Genomic DNA, 20328 nt, shown 5'->3' on the forward strand with positions numbered 1-20328 from the left:
GAGAAGGAATCTAGAACTTTCATAGGCTTTGAAGAAGAGGAAGACATGTGTCAATCTGTAAGCAAAGGCTTTCCAACCCCAGGACCCTTGGGAGTAGTATGTGGCTGGGAGGAGGAAGTTCCTGATGCTGTCATCCTGTGTGACCCCGAGGAGTCTGTTTCTCAATCCTCTGCAAATTTGAAGCGCATGGGCAACCTCATGCTTCAAAGCCTGCGAAAGGACCCAAGAATACACCCAAAGACCAATTTTTCAGAACCTATTTGACAGGTGCATATCATTGCAATTTTTTACAGCAAGGTAAATTCTTGCTTTCATCAAGATTATCTCTATAGGGTTACGGTGAGAAGGCGTCATGACACCCAAAGACCAATTTTAACGCACTCGTTACTTCTATCCAAAGTCAAAGTGACACCAGATTTTATCAAAATGGCCTTTTCATACACACTGGCTCCTCAGCTGTTGCTGAGCAAAATAAAAGCAGCTTGCAGCTTTATAAATTCAATTATTGATGCAGCATATTATAGACATGGTACAGTTCTGCCACTTTACAGTTACACTAAGGGGACTCCGCAGCACTATATTGGAAGGAATTTTTAATTTTTAGGCTTTCACTTTAAAAATCAAAAAATCACTGCTTATTTAAAAATTACGTTTTTCACAAACTTATTTTTATTGATACATGTCCCCCAAGGCAGGACCCTTACCCCTATAACTATTGTATGCCAAATTACTTGCATTTAAGCCTTCAAAAACAGAGGTCCGTTCGGCCCATCCCTAGCTGTACAGCACAAATTAGTCAGCTGGTCCCAGCCAATGTTTTTTGGCCGGGACCTGCTGATCGGCTTAGCGAATCACAGTACACAGCCATGTGTTCACTAACAACATAGGGCTTTGTACACAGAGCAGAGATGTGTCTGTTTTCTTCTCCCTGCAAAGGGAGAAAAATTGGCTACATCTACTAGTAAAAGCAGGACATATTGCACACTTTACACTTTTTAGGTACACAGATAACCCTTTCATTGCCCCTAAATGTTAACCCCTTCCCATCCAGTGTCATTAATACAGTGAAAGTGTATAGTTTTAGCACTGATCACTGTATTAGTTACTGGTAATGTCAGTGTCAGTTATTCAGTTCCCACCCAGAGTCAGTTAATGTCCAATAGTCTCACTATAAGTCGCTGATCACCGCCATTCCAAGTATATAAAAAAAAATTACAGTATATATACCATCACTTGTAGACACTACAAGTTTCACACAAACCAATCAATATACGCTTATTGGGATTACACTTTGGCCTAAATTTATGAAAACATTTGATTTTTTTGGATATGTTTTATATTAGGAAGTTAAAAAAATATAGTTCTTTTTCAACAGTTGTGGCCTTTTTTGATTTATACAGTGCCTTGCGAAAGTATTCGGCCCCCTTGAACTTTTCAACCTTTTGCCACATTTCAGGCTTCAAACATAAAGATATAACATTTTTATTTTTTGTGAAGAATCACCAACAAGTGGGACACAATTGTGAAGTGGAACGAAATCTATTTTATTTTTGAAACTTTTTTAACTAATAAAAAAATGAAAAGTAGGGCGTGCAAAATTATTCAGCCCCCTTGCGTTAATACTTTGTAGAGCCACCTTTTGCTGCGATTACAGCTGCAAGTCACTTGGGGTATGTCTCTATCAGTTTTGCACATCGAGAGACTGAAATTCTTGCCCATTCTTCCTTGCAAAACAGCTCGAGCTCAGTGAGGTTGGATGGAGAGCGTTTGTGAACAGCAGTTTTCAGCTCTTTCCACAGATTCTCGATTGGATTCAGGTCTGGACTTTGACTTGGCCATTCTAACACCTGGATACATTTATTTGTGAACCATTCCTTTGTAGATTTTGCTGTATGTTTGGGATCATTGTTTGTTGGAAGATAAATCTCCGTCCCAGTTTCAGGTCTTTTGCAGACTCCAACAGGTTTTTATCCAGAATGGTCCTGTATTTGGCTGCATCCATCTTCCCCTCAATTTTAACCATCTTCCCTGTCCCTGCTGAAGAAAAGCAGGCCCAAACCATGATGCTGCCACCACCATGTTTGACAGTGGGGATGGTGTGTTGAGGGTGATGAGCTGTGTTGCTTTTACGCCAAACATATCGTTTTGCATTGTGGGCAAAAAGCTAGATTTTGGTTTCATCTGACCAGAGCACCTTCTTCCACATGTTTGGTGTGTCTCCCAGGTGGCTTGTGGCAAACTTTAGACAAGACTTTTAATGGATATCTTTGAGAAATGGCTTTCTTCTTGCCACTCGTCCATAAAGGCTAGATTTGTGCAGTGTACGACTGATTGTTGTCCTATGGACAGACTCTCCCACCTCAGCTGTAGTTGTCTGCAGTTCATCCAGAGTGATCATGGGCCTCTTGGCTGCATCTCTGATCAGTCTTCTCCTTGTCTGAGCTGAAAGTTTAGAGGGACGGCCAGGTCTTTGTAGATTTGCAGTGGTCTGATACTCCTTCCATTTCAAAATGATCGCTTGCACAGTGCTCCTTGGGATGTTTAAAGCTTGGGAAATCTTTTTGTATCCAAATCCGGCTTTAAACTTCTCCACAACAGTATTACAGACCTGCCTGGTGTGTTCCTAGGTCTTCATGATGCTCTCTGCGCTTTCAACAGAACCCTGAGACTATCACAGAGCAGGTGCATTTATACAGAGACTTGATTACACACAGGTGGATTCTATTTATCACCATCAGTCATTTAGGACAACATTGGGTCATTCAGAGATCCTCGCTGAACTTCTGGAGTGAGTTTGCTGCACTGAAAGTAAAGGGGCTGAATAATTTTGCACGTACCACTTTTCAGTTTTTTATTTGCTAAAAAAGTTTAAAATATCCAATAGATTTCGTTCCACTTCACAATTGTGTCCCACTTGTTGGTGATTCTTCACAAAAAATTAAAATTTTATATCTTTATGTTTGAAGCCTGAAATGTGGCAAAAGGTTGAAAAGTTCTAGGGGGCCGAATACTTTCGGAAGGCACTGTATAATAAAGAAAAAAAAACCCAGTGGTGATCAGATACCACCCAAAGAAAGAGAGGCTCGTAGTACACCCCATCCTGACAGTTTTCACTTGTTGAGTTATACGGGTATAGTCCTATTTCATTGGTCGATGTTTGCCCATGGGGTGCTCCATTTCATGTTCCCTGTTCGCAATTTTGAGTTAATTCTTTGAGTGGGTGGTATGGGGAGGTGTCCGGGCTTCCACTTGTCATCTGTGATATGGTTAATTTTAGGTATTGGACCGGCCGCTTATAATCTGAGTAAGGTTTTGTTGGCTACAGTTCAGCACATGGCGGAGCGATTGCGCATTCCACTGGCGGCAGATAAAACAGAAGGTCCAGCTAGGGTTCTGAGTTTCTGGGTATTTTGATTAACACAGAGGCAAGGGAATTCCGCTTCCCGAAAGATAAGCTGACAGACTTGCGGGCGGCGGTGGTTTCAGCAGAGGGGGCTGGCAAGTTCACCTTGCGCCCATTTGCGACGCTTCTGGGGAAGTTAAACTTTGCGTGTCAGATCATGCTGATGGGTAAGGTTTTTTAAGCACCGCCTGGCAGCAGCTACTGCAGGGGTGTAGGCACATGGACAGCCCATTATCCTGACCCGGGAACATAGGGGGATCTGTTGGTTTAGGCATAATTTTGTATTCCCATAGAGGAGGTGGGTGTGGATGGCTGAAGCTAGGACCAGTTTTGATTGGGAGCTGTTCACTGAGGCTGCGGGTTCATTGGTATATGGGGCATATTTGGTGGACAGCGTAGTGCGGGCTCACGGCTGCTGGAATGGAGGTAGGCTGGGTTTACCAGTAATTAGAAGTCTTGGAACTGTTTCTGATTGGGCTTGCAGTGGTGCGTTGGGGTTCTCAATTGCAATAAGAAGATACGTTTTTAATTGCAATAATATGGCGGTTGTGTAGGCAATTTTTGGTGGGTGGCCCTAATTCCTTGTTTCGGCCTGGTTCATGGCTTGGGAGGTGCGACAAGAAAAATAATGAGGGGTTCTTGGTGTTGAATTTAATTAGTCGCATGTGGAGGAAGGAGTGTCATGTCGGCTTTGAATATTAAATCGGAGGGGCTGGCAATTTTATTTGATTTGAAGAGTGTAGGGCTTGCACAAAATAATTTTAATATGTCAGGCAGTTATGGGCTACCACAGGGGGCATCGACCAGCGGACGCCATCGCCCGGTGCCCTTTGAGTTGTTTCGGGTGCTTCCGGATGTGGGTTTGTCGGATTATGGGGGTCCTCTTGTTCCAGGCGGCAACTTTATTAGGCATTTTTTGGGACTATGGCTTGCAGTCCATTGCCGTGCAATGGTGTCATGCATAAGTGGGTTTTGAGCTAAGAAGATCCAAGACCGATAAAGCAGGGCGTGGTATGTGGGGGAGTTGTTCGGTGTTAACGGGTCTCTGGCTCATCCGGGCGGGTTGTTTCACAAAAATTTGGGAGTTTTTTTTTTTTTTTTGTCGGGGAGCATCTCAGAGGGGCTGTCTTGGTACCAGTTCAAGGCGGTGATTAGGAGAGGTTTGGTGGTCTGGGGACTTTTGATTATTATTCCTTCCAATGGGGGCTGCATCGGAGGCGGCGCGATGGGGGTTGAGGCACATTGGTATGGGTACCTGCTAGTTGTCTCCGAGTAGGTGGTTTCGCGACTGGAGGCCTGAGAAGTACTAGCAGATATTGTTATGGTTTTTGCATTATCTTTAACCACTTCCCGACCAGCGCACGACGATGTACGTCGACAGAATGGCACGGGCAGGCATATTGGCGTACAGGTACGTCCAATATTCGATGCCGCCCTGCCATCGGGAGCGCGCCGCCGCCGGCGCGCTCCCGCGCTGGTCGGGACCCCCGTGAGTCCGGTCGCGGGACCCGCGGACTCGATCGCCGCGGGCATCCCCGCGATCGTCTCACGGAGCGGCCGAATAGAGCAAATGCTGTGTAAACAACATTTGTCTATTCTGCCTAGCAACTAGTGACGCTGATCTCTGCTCCATGTGATTGGAGCAGAGATCAGTGTACACTAAATGAAAGCCCAACCCCCCCACAGTTAGTAACACTCCCCTAGGAACACTTAACCCCTACACTGCCACCCACTGGTTAACCCTTTCACTGCCAGTGTCATTTACACAGGAATCACTGCATTTATATAGCAGTGATTACTGTATAAATGACAATGGTCCCAAAAATGTGTCAAAAATGTCCGATGGGTCCCCCACAATGTCGCAGTCACAATAAAAATCGCTGATCGCCGCCATTACTAGTAAAAAAAAAAGAATAAAAAATTATTAATAAAAATGCTATAAAACTATCCCTATTTTGTAAACGCTATAACTTTTGCGCAAACCAATCAATAATCGCTTATTGCGATTTTTTTTACCAAAAATATATAGAAGAATACGTATCGGCCTAAACTGAGGGAAAAAAATGTTTTTTTATATATTTTTGGGGGATGTTTATTATAACAAAAAGTAAAAAATAATGCGTTTTTTTCAAAATTGTCGCTCTATTTTTGTTTATAGCGCAAAAAATAAAAACCGCAGGGGTGATCAAATACCACCAAAAGAAAGCTCTATTTGTGGGAAAAAAAGGACGTCAATTTTGTTTGGGAGCCACGTCGCACGACCGCGCAATTGTCAGTTAAAGCGACGCAGTGCCGAATCGCAAAAAGTGGTCTGGTCTTTGACCAGCAAATTGGTCCGGTCTGAAAGTGGTTAATAAAGCTGTATGTTATGTTTGAAAGGTTATTGACATGTTAATTATTGGTATTCATATTTGGTTAATAAAACAGCTGCTATGGCTAATTTACTCCAGCTATGTGTGGTGTGGTCATTAACCACTTCAGCCCAGAAGAATTTACCCCCTTCCTGACCAGAACACTTTGCGATTCAGCACTGCGTCTTTTTAACTGACAACTGCGTGGTCGTGCGACGTGGCTCAAAAACAAAATTGACGTTCCTTTTTTCCCACAAATAGAGCTTTCTTTTGGGGGTATTTGATCACCCCTGCGGTTTTTATTTTTTGCGCTGTAAACCAAAAAAAGCGACAATTTTGAAAAAAAAACATTATTTTTGACATTGTGCTATAATAAATATCTCCCAAAAATATATATATATATAAAAAAACATTTTCCTCAGTTTAGGCCGATGCGTATTCTTCTACATATTTTTGTTAAAAAAATCACAATAAGCAATTATTGAGTGGTTTGCATAAAAGTTATAGTGTTTACAAAAAAGGGGATAGTTTTATGGCAGTTTTATTAATATTTTTTTTCTTTTTTAAATGGCGGTGATCAGTGATTTTTATCATGACTGTGACATTATGGCAGACACATCAGACATTTTTGACACATTTTTGGGACCATTGTCATTTATACAGCAATCAGTGCTATACAAATGCACTGATTCCTGTGTAAATGACACTGGCAGTGAAGGGGTTAACCACTAGGTGGCAGTGTAGGGGTTAAGTGAGCCCTGGGGAGTGTTTCTAACTGTGGGAGGGCGTGCCTGTGTATGACACGTCATTGATCTCTGCTCTGATCACAGGGAGCAGAGATCAGTGACACTGTCACTAGACAGAACGGGGAGAAGCTTGTTTACATTAGCATCTCCCTGTTCTTCCTCCCCGTGAGGCAATTGCGGGTATCCCTGCAGCGATCGAGTCCGTGGGACCCACGACCCAACTCGCGGAGCTTGCCACGGGCATGTGTACCAGTTGGCCGCCTCTTAAAGGGCCACGTACAGGTATGTGATTCTGCCTGTACAAGCCCTTCTGCCGACGTATATTGATGTAAGGTGGTCGGCAAGCGGTTAAAATTAATAAGGGGTGTAGTTATTAGTATATATAGCCGGCAACAAGCCATGGTTAATACCATAGGCAAGCTATATTTGCATAGAGTGTTGCATTACCGCACAATTGCCAGTTAAAGTAGCGCAGTGCTGTATAGCAAAAATGCCCTGGTCATGAAGGGGGTAAAACCTTTCCGAAGGTCAAGTGGTTAATTGAATATCCTCTTCTTCTGATGTAGTTGGTTGTAAACAATCCTGTTAGCCAATTCTGTCAATTTTTAGGGCTAACAGACAAACTTCTGTTTAAAAACAAAAAACAAACAAAACATGAGATGCTCATGCTGAGCACTACTATGTGGAGCATGTGACAAAGCCAAAAATGAAATAAAAAGAGAAAATTGCAGTGGAGACACAGTCTAGTTCAAGTGGTTTCAAGAACCAAATGAAAAATACACAAATCTTTCAAATAGGTCTGAGGGATTCTTTAAAGTTTTACTTTGTATCTTATGCCCTGTACACGCGGTCGGAAATTCCAACGCAAAAGGTCTGATCCGATCGGATTATATTATCGTAAAATCCGATCATGTGTGGGCTCTATCAGACTTTTTTCGACGGAAAAAAATTGAGAGCAGGATTTAAAATTTTCCGCCAAAAAAATCCAATCAAACTTTTTCCGATCATTTGTAGAGAATTCCGACGGATTTACGAGACCAAAGCTATTGGCTACCAGCCTCTACTTAGTCCCGTCATACGCAACAAACGTCTCTTCTGTCTCTTATTCCGGGCCTCCCTGGAGGGAGATTGGGACTGATGGTTGAAATTTTTACTGTGGTGGACATGGCCTTGGGGTAAGGATACAGGCAGGAGGTGGTCATTTTTTGCAGTAATCTGTGCAGTGGCCAGTGCATTACCCACTCCTGAGCCCTGCACTCTGTAATGATACACTGATTTTATTTTATTTTTTTAATGGACATGTAGGAATGGGTTGTAGGGCACCTGAGGTGAGAATATTTTGGCTGCACAGACTTTTACTTTTTTATTTTCAAAGGATACAGTAAGGCGCTGCAAAAAAAGGCAGCTATTGAATGGACTGTCAGTAACAACTGCCAGATGCACGCTAATCAACCCAAGCTATAAACCAAACTAAAAAACTAAAATAACATAAAAAGGGCTTAAAGGGGTTGTAAAGTTATTATTATTATTATTTTTTTAAATAACAAACATTTTATACTTACCTCCCTGTGCAGCTCGTTTAGCACAGAGTGGCCCCAAACCTGGTCTTCTGGGGTCCCTTGGCGGCCGTCTCGGCTTCCCCCCACAAGTACTTCTCACGTTCATGCGAGATCTCTCGCATGGTGAGAAGTACTTGCGGGCATGCTCCCGTGATACAGCCGGTGGCTATAGCCGCTCACTGTATCACTCGACCCCGCCCCCATCATTGGATGTGATTGACAGCAGCACGAGCCAATGGCTGCGCTGCTTTCAATCCATCCACTCTAGCCAATCAGCAGCCAGGCTGAGCGGCACGATGGGGGCGAGCGCAGGACTTTCGAGGGGTTAGGTAAGTAAAATGGGGGGACTGGGGGTGCCGTCACTGTCAGATGTTTTTTCACCTTAATGCATAGAATGCATTAAGGTGAAAAAATATTTACCTTTACAACCCCTTTAAAATGAGCCAAGGTGACAATTGAAGAGCTAGCTACCAATCAGTTGTTGAGGATAGATATCTGTCCTTAAAAGGATTTTTGGTTATACAGATCTGTGTATACAGGCAAGCCACATAAGAAAAGGTACCTTAGCACTGCAATTAAATTGACTCAAGCATAGTTTGTTTAAAGTGGTTGTAAACTTCAATGGTAATTTGGCCCGGGCCTAGGGCAGCAATTTACAGGGGGGCAGCACGGAAAGAGTCCCCGCCAGCTTGCGCTACACTGTTAGTGTAACGCCAGTCTTATGGGGCGGACTGGGCTGAGAGGCAAATTAGTCTAGCGCCCCCATAAAGCGTCTCCTTGCAGAGACTTCCCTTCACTTCCTGCCCCATAGCCAAACAGGAAGTGTGAGGAAATCTATGCACATTAAGAGAATCCATTGTCCCCCCCCCCCCCCCCCAGGGGATACACGAGTCTAGTCAGGCCTAGGGCAGCACAAAACCTAAATACACTTCTGCCTATAGGTAAGCCTATAATAAGGTTTACCTATAGGTATTGTAAATATCTTCTAAACGTGCACCATTTAGGAGATATTTACTGTATATGCAGCCATGCTCTCTAAAGGAACGGCCCCCCGTGCCATTCTGAGTGACATCACACAGCCGCGGACCAGGAAGGAAGACGGGTGATGATGTATGCGGCCTCCAGCGGTGACAACGTTTCGGTGGAGGGCTTAGTTTGCAGGTAAGTCTCACATAATATGCTAGTATGCGATGCATACTAGCACATTACGCCTTTACTTTGCAGGCCAGAAAAAAAAGAAAAAAAAAAGAAAAAAAAAAAGACAAAGAAAAAAAAGAGTTTTACTTCCTCTGTAAAACCAATCAATAAAATATCATGTACATTTTAGCACCACTTTAACACTACCCAAGTACTACCCCTCACCATTAAAAAAAACTAAGAGACATAGAATTTTGCTCCCTGCATGACATTCTGCAAGGCCTCATTCACATGGGGCATGCATAACCGCATGCTCTATGCAGAGTCACGTTTACCCACACAGGGTTGCACAGGTGTTCCATGTATGCAGGCAGTTCCATTGCTGTCAATTGGGACATAGTAGCTGCACAAACACAGCCACTGATTCCAATGTGACATCGGTGCAGGGGTATGACACAAATGCATCCTGGACACCAGCATGGGCGTCCGCAGCAGGGGGCAAGGGGGGTCAAGTGCCCCCCCCTGGAATCCCCAAGGTGTCTGCCATAGCCGCTGCCATGCTGCATTTTTTTCACTTTTTTATTTTTCATTTTTTTGTCCGCTGGCGGCTGCATCCTCCGCCCTCTCCGATTCCTATGGATCAGAGCGCTGGATGGCTCTGTTTACTGCGGCCGCTCTGTAACATGGCCCCGCCCCCTCAGACCGGCTCGTGTGATAGTAAAGAGAATCAACGTTCCGCCTATCACATGAGCCGGTCTGGGGGGGCGGGGCCATGTTACAGAGCGGCCACAGTATACACAGAGCCATCCAGCACTATGATCAAGAGAAGGATATGCGGCAGGTACAGCCCGCCCTATGTGCCACAGTGCCTGGATAGGAGGATCGGGGGGGTATCCAACTTATTTTACTGTCCCTAGTTCACCTTGTGCTCCCTGCCCCCCCCCAGTGCTCTCCTCCACCACCACACTCTCCTGCCCCCCCCACTCTCCTGCCCCCCCAGTACTCTCCTCCACCACCACACTCTCCTGCCCCCCCAGTACTCTCCTCCACCACCACACTCTCCTGCCCCCTCCCAGTGCTCTCCTCCACCACCACACTCTCCTGCCCCCCCCCCCAGTACTCTCCTCCACCACCACACTCTCCTGCCCCCCAGTACTCTCCTCCACCACCACACTCTCCTGCCCCCCCAGTGCTCTCCTCCACCACCACACTCTCCTGCCCCCCCAGTGCTCTCCTCCACCACCACACTCTCCTGCCCCCCCCAGTGCTCTCCTCCACCACCACACTCTCTTGCCCCCCCCTAGTGCTCTCCTCCACCACCACACTCTCCTGCCCCCCCAGTACTCTCCTCCACCACCACACTCTCCTGCCCCCCCCCCAGTGCTCTCCTCCACCACCACAATCTCCTGCCCCCCCAGCGCTCTCCTCCACCACCACACTCTCCTGCCCCCCCCCCAGTGCTCTCCTCCACCACCACACTCTCCTGCCCCCCCAGTGCTCTCCTCCACCACCACACTCTCCTGCCCCCCCAGTGCTCCCCACCACCACACTCTCCTGCCCCCCCAGTGCTCTCCTCCACCACCACACTCTCCTGCCCCCCCCAGTGCTCTCCTCCACCACCACACTCTCCTGCCCCCCCCCCAGTGCTCTCCTCCACCACCACACTCTCCTGCCCCCCTAGTGCTCTCCTCCACCACCACACTCTCCTGCCCCCCCCCCCCAGTGCTCTCCTCCACCACCACACTCTCCTGCCCCCCAGTGCTCCCCACCACCACACTCTCCTGCCCCTCCAGTGCTCTCCTCCACCACCACACTCTCCTGCCCCCCCCAGTGCTCTCCTCCACCACCACACTCTTCTGCCCCCCCCCCCCAGTGCTCTCCTCCACCACCACACTCTCCAGCCCCCCCCAGTGCTCTACTCCACCACCACACTCTCCTGCCCCCCCTAGTGCTCTCTTCCACCACCACACTCTCCGCCCCCCCCCAGTGCTCTCCTCCACTACCACACTATCCTGCCTCCCCCCTCTCTCCTCCACCACACTCTCCTGCCCCCTCACAGTTTTCTCCTCCCCTGTTCTCACTGCTCCCCCAACTTTCCAGCTCTCCCCATCCTTCTCTAGCCACCATCCCAGTGCTCCCCCCCCTGCCCCCCCCAGTGCTCTCCCCCCTGTTCCCCCCTGCCCAGTGCTCTCCACTCCCCCCAGTGCTCCCCCCGTCCCACCCCCACAGCACTCTCCGCTCCCCCCAGTCCTCTCCTCTCCATGCTCTCCCCCCTGTTCTCCCCCCCAGTGCTCTCCACCCCCTCCAGTGCTCTCCCCCTGTTCTTTCTCCCCCCTCTTCTTTCCACTCCACCCAGTGCTTCCCCCCAGTGCTCTTCAGCTCTCCCCATCACTCTCCAGCCCCCAACCCAGTGCTCTCCAGCCCCCCATTCTGCCCACCCCTGTTCTTTCTGCCCCCTGGTGCTCTCCAGCCCCCCCCCCCCAGTGCTCTCCCCCTCTGTTCTTTTTGGCTCCCCCCAGTACTCTCCACTCCCCACCCCTGTACTCTCCAATTTCCACCCAGTGCTCTCCACTTCCCCAAGACCAGAGGATAGGCTAACTGGGGCCGGAAAATGAGGATGGCTGAAGGTGCAGGTGGCCAGGGACCACTCCATCTCACAGCAGACAGATCCTCTGGAAGGAGCACCGTCCCCATCCAAAACGAGAACAGACCCTGTCTGCTGCTGCCCATCATGGATATCCTGCTGGCATGCAAGGTACTGTACCGAGCATCAACAACACACCTTCCCACAGACAGGGACTGCAGACTGGGACATGGGGCACAGGAGGGGCTGCAATGATGGGCACAGTAAAGCTGCATTTGATGGACACAGTGAGGCTGCATTTGATGGACACAGTGAGGCTGCATTTGGTGGGCGCAGTGAGGCTGAATTTGGTGGGCACAGTGAGGCTGCATTTGGTGGGCACAGTGAGGCTGCATTTGATGGGCACTGGTGAGGCTGCATTGAACTCTTGCATCAAGTCTGCAGTCTCTGTCCATCTCCTGTAGCATGTCTGCAGTCTCTGAGGTAGTCTGGAGAGGAGTCAAAAGTGGGAGCACCGCTGGGATGGGGGTCATGGCAAAAGTCAGACTTGTGTGGACTGTGGACAGGAGACCATAGGATAAAACCAGACCCACCAAGCTGGAGCCGACTGACTGAGCCCTGCACAGTGCACCTGAGAGGAGGTCAGTGAAAGCACCGCCAGGCCAGTCGGGGAGGGGGGGTCACTGATGTAAGGGGGGAGTGAATACGATAATGTAAGGGGCACTGATTTAAAGGGTTTCCTCCTTACCTTCGAGTATTCTTTCTGCAGAAGGTGGTCCCTCCCCACGTTCTGAGTTCCTGGGGTCCTCCTTGATGATTGATCACTTACCACTATTAACTGGTAAAATGTATGGTTTTCCCTTTCATGAACAAGAAAATAATGACGTTATGCTGTTGGGCTGGTACAATAATGCTGCGAGGCTGGCATGACATTTTTTCCAGGGCTGTTTTTTTAAAGCATGGGCGTCCGCAAGGTTACTCAGGTGGCTGCGTACCATGCCCATATAGCCTAGAGAATGTACATCTTTTTACATTGCAATACATCTGTTTTTGCCATATTTTTATCTTGATGAAAACAGCCTATGTAAAAAAGATGTACATTCTCTAGGCTATATGGGCATGGAACACAGCTGCCAGAGTAACTTCCAATACAAAGTGAAGATGAATTATCTGTTATATAACACATATGTATTACCAGTGGAAAGATTTTCATGAGATTGTCGAAAAGGGGCGGAGCATGAGTGGCCTTAAAATGATGCCCCCCCCCCCGGAAAAAGTTCTGCGGACGCCCATGGACACCAGGCCCTTCCTTTGGGGATACCCCCAATGTCCCTTATAATGTGGCATCAAGAGAAGCCCAGAGTAAAGAAAACAAAAGAAATTGAAGAAGGGCTGGCATGACAGGGTTAAAAAGGGGGGCATCTGCAAGGATGATTTGTTAAAGGAATGGGGATTGGACACAGAGAGATGGGGGAGGAGTAGAGGTTTAAGTTAGGAGTGTGTGAATCCCTCCCCAGCTCAGTCGGCAAGAGGAGCGAGCTTACCAGCAGCATGGCCGCCATGGAGGAGCTGTTTTCCAGGCTGAAGGCCGAGGTGGCATCCAGGGGCAGTGGATGGCTGGAGGAGCGACTCACAGAGGTCCTAGGTGCAGAGTCCACAGCGACCAGAACGTCGGGACTGGAGTCTGCATCAGCTCAGTGGTCCCAGCCGCCAGCTCGCTTCTCCCCAGATCCCCCACCTTTCCCCCCAGGGCACAGAGGCAGCATGGGAGACCCATCCGGGCTCCGTCCAGGCCCCCCGCGAAGCACACGGCGGCGCTCACGGTGGGGGGTACAGTGAAGAACTGGGGATTGGCAGGTGGGAGCTCCAGCAGCTCCAGGGCGGCCACCAGGCCTACCACGAAGAGGGAGAAAGAGAGAGCGGGCCCTACCCCTGACTTTCCTGCAGCAGGGGCAGGGCTTCAGTGGGGGACACCCGCAGCAACGGCCACGGGGATTTCCCGAGCTTCAGCCGGTTGCCTGATCCAGATGGAGGGACAAAGGATGAAGGAGTCAAGAGACCCAGGACGGCGCCATGGGACAGAGGATGCAGGCCTGAGAAAAGCTACTACGAAATCTGTGGGCAGATCCGGTGCACGGAGGAGGAGCCGAGAGCGTACAGTGACGCATCCAGCTTGGGGCCGTCGGTGGGCGAGGAGGAAATTCATGGTTGACCGAGGGTGACTTGTTGCAGTAGGAGGACGAGGGGCAACGAGAACGGCTGGCGGCGAGGGAGGCGGGGCAGTTGGCTGGGGGATCCCTTCCAGGCAGCCTGGTAAGTCGGTTTTCTCTTTGCAAGTTGGGATTACTGATGTGGGAGGAGGGGTTAGCTTGGGTAGTCAGCCCTTAGCGGAGCGGTCGGCCCTGACTGGGTCCCCCCTCCGGCCGCGATGGTCACAGACCGCGCCACAGGGTTACAGGGCTTCCTAGCGGGTCTAAAATAGTAAGTGCACAAGTTTGAGCCAGGGCCGGGCGGCCTTGCCTCACCAACAGCGGCATGGGTGTTCCCGGGTTGGGACAACCAGCACGTGGACTACAGGGGCGGGGGTCGCCCCCACACCCCCACAGTGCCGGCAGTACCCGCGAAGGAGGTCGCGGTTTCGGCGGGTCAGGACACGGTACCCAAGGCGGCAGGAGATGCAGGAGGAGAGGCTTCCAAAAAGCAGGATCTGGTCAGGCTGGCTGACGCGGCAAAGTTCGCAGTTTATGTATGTTTCGGAGGGTCACTTGGAGCACACCTTACACCGGAAGTGCAGGAAAAAATCTGGAAAGGTGAGTGCGTGGAGATTTTTGTGCTGTTGGCGCTGGAAAATTGTAATCTGGATAGGGTTAAGCCTGAGGATCACAAGAAGGAGGATGATGAAAAAAGGAGATATAGGCTCATACCGAGGACCTTCCCGAATTTGTTGCAGGCCTTCACCATAATGGCAAGTGTCATCGAGACGAACCCAGAACACTGCTTGGCACTGTTCTGTTATTTGGACGCCGGGAGAGGCATACAGAGTGTACAGGGGAACCGTGTGGTTGCGGTACGATGAGCAATTTAGGCAGAGGAGGGCGATACGCCCATCATTACGGTGGGACCACAAGGACATCAGCTTATGGATGCGCCTGATGACTTCTGTGAGAACGACAAGTCCGTTTTTTCCAGGGGGGCCTGTGGCTCATCCAACCCCGGACAATCAGCCACAAAAAAGAGAGGGGTATGTTGGCAATTTAATGAGAGTTCCTGCAGGTTTGGGGGTCCTGCAAATACAAACACGAGTGCTCTGGTTGTGGAGGTGCGCACTCTGCGTCATGTTGCTTCAAGCAAGGAAAAAGTCGCGCAGGTGAGTCTGTCAGTAAAGGGGACAACGCCGGTGAAAGTGTAAAGGATGCAGCCTTTCCTAGATAGGTACCCGGATAGGGGGGCAGCGCAATTGCTGGCCCTGGGGTTTAGGGAGGGGTTCAGGATTCCTGCGAAGCTGGTCGATACTCCCCCGTTGTCATGTAACTTGCGGTCAGCCTTACAACATGCGGACGTAGTTTCGGAGAAACTACGGAAGGAAGTGGTGCTGGGCCACATGAGTGGCTCTTTTCCTTCCTTACTGCTCCCAGATTTGGTAGTGTCACCCTTGGGGTTAGTACCCAAGAAGGAGCCTAACAAGTTTAGGTTGATCCACCATTTATCGTTTCCAAAAGGGGGTTCGGTGAACGACGCCATCGATCCAGAGATATACGTCCTTTGATGCAGCTGTGTTTTGGGTTCGGAACTATGGGCAGGGGGCTCAGATGGCAAAAGCCGACATAGAGTTGGCTTTCCATTTGCTCCTGGTCCATCCGGATAGCTTTCATTTGTTAGGATGTCAGTGGCAGGAGGAGTTCTATGTGGATCGCTGCCTGCCCATGGGGTGCTCTATATCCTGCACTTTATTTGAGCAGTTTAGTTAATTCATGGAATGGGTGGTGCATGACGTCTCGGGAGTGAATTCGATCATACATTATCTGGATGACTTCCTTTGCGTGGGCCCAGCCCACGTCGGAAGTCTGTGTGGTATTGTTGGCTATGCTGGATCATGTTGCCGCCAAGTTCGGCATCCCCCTGGCCCTGGAAAAGACAGAGGATCCAACTACAGTGTTGAGTTTTCTGGGCATTGTCCTGGACTCTAAGGAGATGGAGTGCAGGCTTCTGGAGGATAAGCTGAAAGTGTTGCAGGCGGAAATTTTGGGGATCATGGGATTATGCAAGGTGCAACTGCGGACTCTGCAGTCTTTACTGGGTAAGTTGAACTTTGCATTCTACCGATGGGAAGGGTATTTTGCAGACAGCTGTCGGCAAGTACAGCGGGGGTGACGTCCCCTAAGCACTATATGCGCTTGGTGCAGGCATATAGGAAGGATTTGATGGTGTGGCACACGTTACTGGCTAATTTCACAGGGTGCTGTGGATGGCAGGGCCAGTTACCGTATATACTCGAGTATAAGCCGAGATTTTCAGCCTCTTTTTTGAGGCTGAAAGTGCCCCCCTCGGCTTATACTCGAGTCATCGCTGTCTGCCCGCTCGATCAGCGTGTCGAGCAGACAGACAGCGGCCATTCTGATTCAAAAGCCGCGCCTCCGGCTCCGCCTTCGCCTGTGATAGGCGGAACACTGAATTTCCCAGCAGCCTGTGTTCCGCCTATCACGGGCATCCGCTCATCCTCGTACTACGGACGAGGATGATACGACGTCCGTGATAGGCGGAACACAGGCTGCTGGGAAATTCAGTGTTCCGCCTATCACAGGCGAAGGAGGAGGCGCGGCTTTTGAATTTTACAATGGCCGCCGACGAAGAGGGCACGGGACGGAGGCAAGGCAACGCACGGCACGGGACAGGACGGGACGGGACGGGACGGGACGAAGGCAAGGCACGACACGGGACGGAGGCTCGGGACAAAGGCTCGGGACAAAGGTAGGCTGGACACACACACACACACACACACACACACACACACACACACACACACACACACACACACACACACACACACACGGATGGAGACACACACACACGGATGGATGGATGGATGGAGACACACACACACACAGGGATGGATGGATGGATGGATACACACACACACAGGGATGGATGGATGGATGGAGACACACACACACAGGGATGGATGGATGGATGGATGGAGACACACACACACAGGGATGGATGGATGGATGGATGGAGACACACACACACAGGGATGGATGGATGGATGGACACACACACACACAGGGATGGATGGACGGACACACAGGGATGGACGGACACACAGGGATGGACGGACACACAGGGATGGACGGACACACACACAGGGATGGACAGGCATGTCTCACCCTCGGCTTATACACGAGTCAATAAGTTTGCCAGTTTTTTTGGGGGTAAATTGGGGGCCTCGGCTTATATTCGGGTCGGCCTATACTCGAGTATATACGGTAGCAACTTTGATTTTGAACTGTACACAGATGTGGCTGGTTTGAGGGGTTACGGAGCCTTTTTTCCAGGTAAGTGGAGTGTGGGGCACTGGCTGCTGGAATTGTTTCCAGTGTTTCTGGTGGTGGAGCTATGGGGGGAATCCTTTAGAAACTTGAAAGTGAGATTTCATGGGGACATCCTCAGGGTGGTACAAGTAATTAACAAGGTGTCAGCGGCATCTCCGCCGGTGGTTAGGTTGCTCAGACACCTTGTTTTGAGATGTCTACAGCTGAATATATTCATTTACGCTGTCCATCTCCTGGGAGTGAAAAATTTCATTGCTGATGCGTTGTCTCGCTTTTAGTGGGACAGGTTGCAGGGTCCCTTGTCCCGAGTGGCTGTGGAAGATTACCTTGGACGAGTATCCAGATGGATCAGGCAGTCGGTGAACGCTGCGACGTGGTCAGCATACAACAGGGAATGGCGTGAATGGGGGTCCCTAGTGCAGCAGGTTACGGAGGGACAGGAAGAGCAGGAGCTGAGGTTGCTGGTTCTTTATTTTGTTTCACAAAATTTAGAAGTTGGTGTGTCGGTGTCAGGTTTGGAGAAGAAATTAGCAGCATTTGCATTTGGGTTCAAATTTCGGGAACTACCAGACTTCACTAAGGATTTCTGGGTGCAACAAGCAATGAAGGGTTATCGGAGTTCTAAGTCGTGCAAGGACTCTAGGTGCCCGGTTTGTTTTGAGCTGTTGGGGAGGATAGTGGCCCAGTTAGGGATGACGTGTTCATCACAGTATGAGGTGGTGCTATTCAAAGCGGTGTTTGCATTGGCATTCTTCGATGCTTTTAGGATTAGTGAGTTAGTTAGCTATTCGAAGAAGTCAAAAGGGGGCATAGGTGTAGCAGAGGTCAGCTGTGGCTTGGATAGGTTGTCCATATTGGTGCGCAGATCTAAAACAGACCAGAGGACCAGTGGAAGGACAGTGCAGGTTTTTTCACTGCCCGGTTTGCCATTGTGCCCAGTGGAATTGGTAAGGGGGTTCTTAGAGATACGCCCGGAGATAGAGGGGTCTTTACTGGTGCACCAGGATGGTAATTCCTTGTCACGTTTTCAATTCATTGCAGTTTTTCGTAAATGTTTGGAGGCATTGGGTTTGGGGGATCAAACATTTTCTTCTCATTCGTTTCGCATAGGGACAGCTACTGAGGCGGTTAGGTGGGGGTCAGATGAAGCTGCAGTAAAATGAATTGGGAAATGGGAATCGCTGAGGTTCAAATCATATGTTCGCCCCCACTTGTTACCTGTTTAAACAGGGTAAAGGTTAGGTGGGATATGTGGTGCATGGATATATCATGTTTAGGGAATATTTACTGTGATGGGGGTGTTTTTTCTTTCTTCTAGATAGTAGGCCATTCCTATGTTTTTTGGAGGGCCAGGAGGGGAGTTGTACTGCACGATGGGGGGCAATTGGGAATTTCTAGACAGCAAGCCTGTATTAGGTGTTTGGGGGTGACTGGGATGCTTTGGGGGAGGACAGTTCCAGAAGTGCACATATTTGCGCATCTGGATAGGCTGCCTGATGTATTAGTGTTGCACATGGGCAGTAATGACTTGGGGAGCAGGTCAATGTTCGACTTGGTGCATGATATCAAGTTCGACTTCTGGCGACTACATATGGCCTTTCCAAAAATGCTGAGAGTGTGGTCCGACATTGTATCGCGGACCACTTGGAGGTTGGCTAGCTCAGTGGAGAAGATTAACAGGGCCAGGAAGAAGGTGAACAGGGAGGTCAGTAGATTTGTGGTTAGGAATGGGGGGTTGGCAATTAGACACCTGGAGCTGGAAGTGGATACATGGTGGTATCTGCGGGAAGATGGAGTACACCTCAACGATGTGGGGATCGACCTGTGGGCCTTGGGTTTACAGGATGGGATCCAGAGAGTGTTGAGGGTGTGGCAGGGCACACAAGGGTAAGATTTTCTCCTGGTGTGTGCTGTGGTGGGGTGGTGGCCTTTTCGGGTAAAGAAAGAAACCCTGCATGTGGAAGAGTTCGAGACCCATCGGTGGTATGGGTCCCGTTGGTGGTATTCCAGCTAATTATGGTTTAGCTGGAATTTGGTTAACGGGGGCACTGCGGTGCTGGGGTGGGTCTGGCAGCAGAGAGTAAGCAGAGGACATCTTTTATACAATAGTCAAGAGAAGCCTGGAGTAAAGAAAATAAAATAAATTGATGAAGGGCTGGCATGACAGGGTTAAAAAGTGGGGCATCTGCAAAGATAATTTGTTAAAGGAATGGGGATTGGACACAGAGAGATGGGGGAGGAGCGCAGGTTTTAGTTAGGAGAGTGTGAGCCCCTCCCCAGCTCAGTCGGCAGGAGGAGCGAGCTTCCCTCTATGATTATGGTAAGTATTGGTTTTGTGTTAACCTATGTGATTTGTATTCTACAGAGCAGTGGATGTCGTGGCAGAGGCGGGGTGTTGGTCTTTGCGGGTGAAGGAAGAAACCCCGGATGTGGAAGAGTTTGGGACCCATCGGTGGTATGGGTCTGGTTGGTGGTATTCCAGCTAACGGTGGTTTAGCTGGAATTTGGTTAACGGGAGCACTGCTGTAAGTGGTTTGTTGTCTCTGAGCTAGCATGTCAGCTGGAGGCCTAGTGGAGTGTGGCAAGATTGGGGTTTTTTTTTCCTGCAAAGACCAACGTGAGTATTTAACTGAACAGGTGTTTATACAGTTAATGTTAATTTTATTTGAGTGTTAATATAATGGCTGCTATGGCCGATATTTACTCCAGCTTGGTGTGGTCTCAGTTATTGGGTAAAGAGGTATGTATATTTAGAGGCTGGATGGGTGGGTCTGGCAGTAGAGAGTAAGTAGAGTACATCTTTTATACAATAGTCATGTCTCAGGGCCTTCCTCCACAACAGCATATAGTACAGTGTGCATAATGTTCTGTGAGCACAGTATGCATGTAGGCAGGTTGCCTACAGATGTATTAGTTAGTTAGTGGCTGGCCCAGGCTGAGGGAGGATAGCGTTAATGTGTGTGTTACAGTTACTGGGCTTGTTGGATTCAGCCTACTTA

The sequence above is a fragment of the Lithobates pipiens genome, unplaced genomic scaffold (genome assembly GCF_037356315.1).
Source record: "Lithobates pipiens isolate NorthernLeopardFrog02 unplaced genomic scaffold, aLitPip1_a1.2 Scaffold_16, whole genome shotgun sequence".
NCBI classification, from domain to species: domain Eukaryota; kingdom Metazoa; phylum Chordata; class Amphibia; order Anura; family Ranidae; genus Lithobates; species Lithobates pipiens.